Here is a 7,209-nt window from a genome sequence, read left to right on the forward strand (position 1 = left end):
TGGCTAATCTTTTGAATATGGTGTAGTAAAAAAAAACAGTAACAACAGATAACTTTCGCTCGCTAGTGAAGGTTAGCATGTTAGCTAGCTACACTGACAGCTGTCAGTTCCCTATTTCTTGATATTTCTCCACTCCATGTGGAAATCACCAAGATGTTCCTTTCCACCCCCAATTTGTGAATATGTATAAGTAGCCTGCATCATTCTTCGAGGTGTAACCTAAACAAGTGCAGTTGAAGTCTGAAGTTAACATTAAAACTCGTTTTTCAACCACTCCACAAATTTCTTGTTAACAAACTATAGTTTTGGCAAGTCAGTTAGGACATCTACTTAGTGCAATATTTCCAACAATTGTTTACAGACAGATTATTTCACTTATAATTCACTGTATCACAATTCCAGTGGGTCAAAAGTTTACATTCACTAAGTTGACTGTGCCTTTAAACAGCTTGGAAAATTCCAGAAAATGTCATGGCTTTAGAAGCTTCTGTTAGGCTAATTGACATCATTTGAGTCAATTGGAGGTGTACCTGTGGATGTACTTCAAGGCCTACCTTCAAACTCAGTGCCTCTTTGCTTGACATCATGGGAAAATCAAAACAAATCAGCCAAGACCTCAAAAAATAATTGCAGACCTCCACAAGTCTGGTTCATCCTTGGGAGCAATTTACAAACGCCTGAAGGTACCACGTTCATATGTACAAACAATAGTAAGCAAGTATGAACACCATGGGATTACGCTGCCGTCATACCGCTCAGGAAGGAGATGCGTTCTGTCTCCTAGAGATTAACGTACTTTAGTGCGAAAAGTGCAAATCAATCCCAGAACAACAGCAAAGGACCTTGTGAAGATGCTGGAGGAAACAGGTACAAAATAATCTATATCCACAGTAAAACGAGTCCTATATCGACATAACCTGAAAGCCACTCAGCAAGGAAGAAGCCACTGCTCCAAAACCACCATAAAAAAGCCAGACTACATTTTGAAACTGCACATGGGGGCAAAGATTGTACTTTTTGGAGAAATGTCCTCTGGTCTGATGAAACAAAAATAGAGCTGTTTGGCCATAATGACCATCGTTATGTTTGGAGGAAAAAGGGGGAGGCTTGCAAGCTGAAGAACACCATCCCAACCGTGAAGCATGGGGGTGGCAGCATCATGTTGTGGGGTTGCTTTGCTGCAGGAGGGACTGGTGCACTTCACAAAATAGATGGTATCGTGAGGCAGGAAAATTATGTGGATATATTGAAGCAACATCTCAAGACATTAGTCAGGAAGTTAAAGCTTGGTTGCAAATGAGTCTTCCAAATGGACAATGACCACAAGCATATTTCAAAGTTTTGGCAAAATGACTTAAAGACAATGTGGTCATCACAAAGCCCTGACCTCAATCCTGTAGCAAATGTTGTGGGCAGAACTGAAAAAGTGTATGTGAGCAAGGAGGCCTACAAACCTGACTCAGTTACACCAGCTCTGTTAGGAGGAATGGGCCAAAATTCACCCAATTTATTGTGGGAAGCTTGTGGAAGGCTACCCAACACATTTGACCCAAGTTAAACAATTTAAAGGCAATGCTACCAAATACTAATTGAGTGTATGTTAACTTCTGACCAACTGGGAATGTGATGAAAGAAAGAAAAGCTGAAATAAATAATTCTCTCTACTATTATTCTGACATTTCACATTCTTAAAATAAAGTGGTGATCCTAACTGCCCTAAGACATGGCATTTTTACTAGGATTAAATGTCAGGAATTGTGAAAAAATGCTAAGGTGTATGTAAACTTCCAACTTCAACTGTATTCACGTTCTAGGGCAGGAATTACACCGAAATAGGGGCAGCATTGCCCCAGTGCATTGCCTTACTGCTACAGTAAGTGTATTTTTCTTAATTGAAAGATTATTTCTCGCTGATATGAAAGAAAGGGCATATAAACATGTGTTTTGAAAACCATTTAGCAAACAATGATTGACGTTTCTAAATGTTAAAACACAGCGTCGGAATTGTAGTTCACCTGCAGCCAACCATGGGTGAAGCTAACCGCTGAAAACCCTACAGGATGAGAAACAAAGCAAGGCCTACCCGGGGTTCATGCCCTTGTTGCGTCACTTCGAAGACATAACATTTCCTTCAAATATTCCGTCCTTCATGTTGAGTTGAACGACCTTTGGACCTGACCTTCTCCAGTAGGCTTAGCGACATGGATTCTAAAATGGGTAGGCCTACAGTGCAGATGACAAAAAATGGTCTTAAAACCCAGAGTGACACAAATAGGAGTAGGAAGAAATACTGCATTACTGTATGATTTGATATCTCGCGTCGCATTTAGCCTAATTAAAGTTGCCTGTTCAGATGAGAGCTCGCATTTGTAGTCCAACTGTGTGTTAGCAATAGTTCTTCTTTACATTCATGTTCAGATCAAGTCATTGCGGTACTTATTTTTCTTAAAAACCACTGATTTCTATGCAAATCACCAGCTCCAGTCTCATTGGGTGTTTTAGATGAGAGAATGCGTACTGGTCTCATGCACTACTTTACCTGTGTAGTACACAGACATTGTTTGGAGTAATACATTCTGAGATCAGTGACTGACGTAATATTATGTTATGTTCTCATTCATATCTACATACTATTTCCAGTTACCATTTCCATTATATTTGTGTTTGGATATCTTTCATTTGGAATCTCCCAAAAGATGCGCTCGTACGCAGGTAAAGTAGTGCCGGCGCAGGCTCTCTAGATAGAAGAACAGCAGTGGTGGTCAGTGCCATTTAATAAGATGAGGGAGGACAACAACAAAAAATTCATGAGCATGGCCTTATTTATATTACAGCATATTGGATGACTCTCATTCATATCCCATTTACCCAGTTCAATGTAACAGCGATAGGTTTAGGCTACTACATGATACTTAAATTTTCCCTATACCCATCATGAGGTTGCAACAACCTAGCCTATTAATTAAAGTTTACAACGTAGGGGCACACAGGTCGAGTGACAGAGTTGGTGACAGACAGTGACATTCAGTACCGCCTTGTACACTCTTGCCTGCATCTAGCTGATATATGGTGTAATCATTAGTCCAACAGGTATGTTTTTACCCGTTTTGTTCCGTTTGCTTCCGTTTAAGAATTTTTTTTCAACAGAATGAATAGACCCCTGATTACGCATACACAGAGTTCACTCTCATAACAGCAATGTTGTATTTGCTTGTGGACTTCAATGCACAACACATCAGCTGTAGGCGAAAAAACCTTTCCAAGCCAAACAGCTACACACAGCCTACATTGTTGTTACCATATTAGCTAAAGTAATGTCATAGTCAGCATAGCTAATAGAACTAACGTGTTAGTAAACCGGCTACAATCATTCAGTAACGTTTTTTATTGTATTTTTATTTAACCTTTATTTAATCAGGCAAGTCAGTTAAGAACAAATTCTTATTTACAATGACAGCCTACCCTGGCCAAACCCTAACCCAGATGACACTGGGCCAAGTGTACACAGCCCTATGGGACTCCCAACCACAGCTGGTTGTGATACAGCATGAAATCGAACCAGGGTCTGTAGTGATGCCTCTAGCACTGAGATGCAGTGCCTAAGACCGCTGCGCCACTCGGGAGCCAAAGTTAGTGTACAGTCAGTAAGCAATTGCACCGGTGGCAATAAATTAGTAAAACCAAAAGCTTACCTTGACTTGGAAGAGTTCCAGTGTTGTGTTGGAAAGTCATAGCCAGCTATAGTAGCTAACATAGTATCCCTCTGTTTCAGTAGGCTAAACTAGATAGCTGCATTTGCTAGCTAAGTAAGTGAAACTTTAAAATGAAAAAAATGACAATCTCTCTCTCTCTGTTTCTCTCTTGCTTCTCCTTCATTTTGGAATAAATTAATTTGTTCAAAACTGTTCAACTTTTCTCTTTCTCTCTCTTTGAGTCAACTACTCACCACATGTTTTACACTGCAGTGCTAGCTAGCTGTAGCTTATGCTTTCAGTACTAGATTAATTATCTTATCCTTTGATTGGGTGGACAACATGTCAGTTCATGCTTCAATAGCTCTGATAGGCTGGAGGACGTCCTCCGGAAGTTGTCATAATTACTGCGTAAGTCTATGGGGGGTGAGAACCATAAGCCTCCTAGGTTTTGTATTGAAGTCAATGTACCCAGAGGAGGAAGGAAGCTAGCTGTCTTCCGGCTATACCATGGTGCTACCCAACAGAGTGCTGTTGAGGCTACTGTAGACTTTCATTGAAAAGCAGTGTCTTTAATCTGTTATTTGGTGATGTGATTATATTTAGTATAGTTTTATCTAAAACGTACAACTTTTTAAATGTTTTACAATTTTAATATTTATGAAATTCACTGAGGAGGATGGTCCTCCCCTTCCTCCTCTGAGGAGCCTCCACTGAAGAACACCATATGTGAGACTCAAGCTCAAATTGAATAGAATTGTTACAAACTTAAGTAGTTTTAGAGAGGCATTATACTATTTTCAGTTACGATTAAATTTCAACTAAATGTTTATTGAAGGCCTTGTTTTTAGATGTATTGTTTCCTAATGTAGGCCTATGGATCCACCTGTTGCTGGTAGGCCTATGTCCTATGGGACCATTTACAGTTTCAGGCCGTTTGCTCAGTCACATTAGAGAAGGCTGGTCGTGTATAGGTTTCGTGCTTTAGTTATTAGGTATTACACTCGGCTGTGTGAGTCTTTCTGACGTTTTTGCCAAGTTTGGGCGTTTGGCCCTTGTAGCTGTTAGGTTGATGTAGTTTATACATTAGTTTATACATTTTTGATGCATGCCAGCAAAGCCCCTACACAACACAACACTAAACAATACATTAATTGGACTATAACGGTGCCAAACGGTGCCCACGAACTGTTAGGGTCTTCATAAAGCTATCCCAACAGCAGAGTCCTAACAGCAGTCCCAACGCCTTACCACTGTTACACCTGGCTATCAGCAAAGGCTTATATGACAGTGAAACAGTTCATTCAGCCTCATTTATTGCCTTTAAAAAAACATAGCTTATGTGGCTAACTCGCTTAAACAAATATGGTTTCTATTGACAATTGAGATGTACAAACTATGGCATAAGGGGACGACTAGCAAATAAGAGGCAATCCGTCATTTCGATTAAGACATTCATGAGCGAGCTAGGACGGACATAGTCAATATAACTATTTGTTCAGTGCTTTTGAAATGTACAGTGACAGAATTCAGAACATAGGTTGTTCTTACAGTATTCTCCCTGTACACCAACTCAGAACCGTAGAATAAATAAAGGGGGCACATAAGCAGACAATGAATCTCTTTCAATATTCGATGATGATATTTCTCCAAAACAGGCTATAGGCTACATGAGCACCACCAAGACAGAACAGTAGGCGAAATTATGAGGGAAAAAGGGACCAAATTATTAGGGTGAGGCGCATGGGCTACTAACAGCTTACTATACAACATACAGTTAGTATTACTTTCTTAGCGACAGTATACATATCTCCCTGGCATATTACATCCTTTATGCAGCAGCATTCTATACATTTTTGCTTCACCTAGTTGTGCTGTGCTCACTTGAATAGGAAGGTGGCGCGGCGGTCCTTCGTGGGCAAATTTTGTAATCAAACTTTGTCATCAAATTATCTGTATTTATGGTGCTTTTAAGACAACTGGGAACTCTGAAAAAACAAGGTCGAATAATGACGTTAGTGATCTTCAGGTCGGAGCTCTAGAAAGAGGCCTGAGTTCCCGACTTGGAATTCCGAGTTGGATGACCGTTCAAAACGTATTTTCCTAGTCAGAGCTCCTTTTTTTTCTGAGATCTCAGTTGTCTTGAACTCACTGAAGTCTGAGATTTCCCAGTTCCGAGTTTCCAGTTGTTTTTGAATGCAGCAGAAGTCATGCTGGATTGATGTTTATCCTTTTAAGCTTGGAAAAGAGACCCTTTAACCCAGACTTGGACCACACATCCACTCCACTGCATAGCAGGCTAGTGATTGCTTTGCAATGCTTGCAGTTAGCCACTGATTCCTTCCAAACCACTCATTGTTGAATTAGCGATTTCCAACTTGTGTAATGTTTATGTCCAATGGCCGATGAGTGCCGATATGTTTTATCTAAAATTTCTCTTCATATGACTCGGCTTGAAAAGGATTTGACAGTAAATTGTTGACTTGATTCATGATGATAACTGCTAGCTTGCTAGCTAAGATTTTGAAAGTATTTTTTATTTAACCTTTATTTAACAAGGTAAGTCAGTTAAGAACAAATTATTTTTTACAATGACGGTCTTCCCCGGCCAACACTGGGCCAATTGTGCGCCGCCATATGGGACTCCCAATCACAGCCAGATGTGATGCAGCCTGGATTCAAACCAGGGACTGCAGTGGCACATCTTGTACCGATATGCAGTGCCTTAGACCGCTGCACCACTCAGGAGCACTATGATGTTGACATGATCGGTCCAATCAAAGATAATGTATATATAACGTGATTGGCCGTCATTTTATCTGTGGCCAATGACCTTGAGTCTTCTTGGATGGGCACTTCTAATGTAACTCTATGGCAGCACCCAAGGTGCTTGAATTTTTGAGCTCTCCCTGTAGATTTTGCGGCGACGTAGTGTCCCCATGAGTGACAGAACACTGAGCCAATCACGGCGCAGCATACCACCCTGCATACCACTGCTTGCTTACTTCTGAAGCTATGCAGGGTTGGCCCTGGTCAGTCCCTGGATGGGAGACCAGATGCTGCTGGAAGTGGTGTTGGAGGGCCAGTGGGAGGCACTCTTTCCTCTGGTCTTAAAAAAAATATATATCTCCCAATACCCCAGGGCAGTGATTGGGGACACTGCCCTGTATAGGGTGCTGTCCTTCAGATGGGATGTTAAACGGGTGTCCTGACTCTCTGTGGTCATTAAAGATCCCATGGCACTTATTGTAAGAGTAGGGGTGTTAACCCCAGTGTCCTGGCTAAATTCCCAATCTGGCCATCAAACCATCACGGTCACCTAATTATCCCGAGTTTACGATTGGCTCATTCAACCCCTTTCTCTCCCCTGTAACTATTCCCCATTTTTTGCTGTAAATGAGAATGTGTTCTCAGTCAACTTACCTGGTAAAATAGCGGAAAAATAATAATAATAAATAAATCTAGAGAACATTACCAACCCCTATGCTCTGTATTTTCTGCTGGCTGCCCCACAACT

The sequence above is a fragment of the Oncorhynchus mykiss genome, chromosome 5, assembly GCF_013265735.2.
Source record: "Oncorhynchus mykiss isolate Arlee chromosome 5, USDA_OmykA_1.1, whole genome shotgun sequence".
Lineage (NCBI taxonomy): Eukaryota > Metazoa > Chordata > Actinopteri > Salmoniformes > Salmonidae > Oncorhynchus > Oncorhynchus mykiss.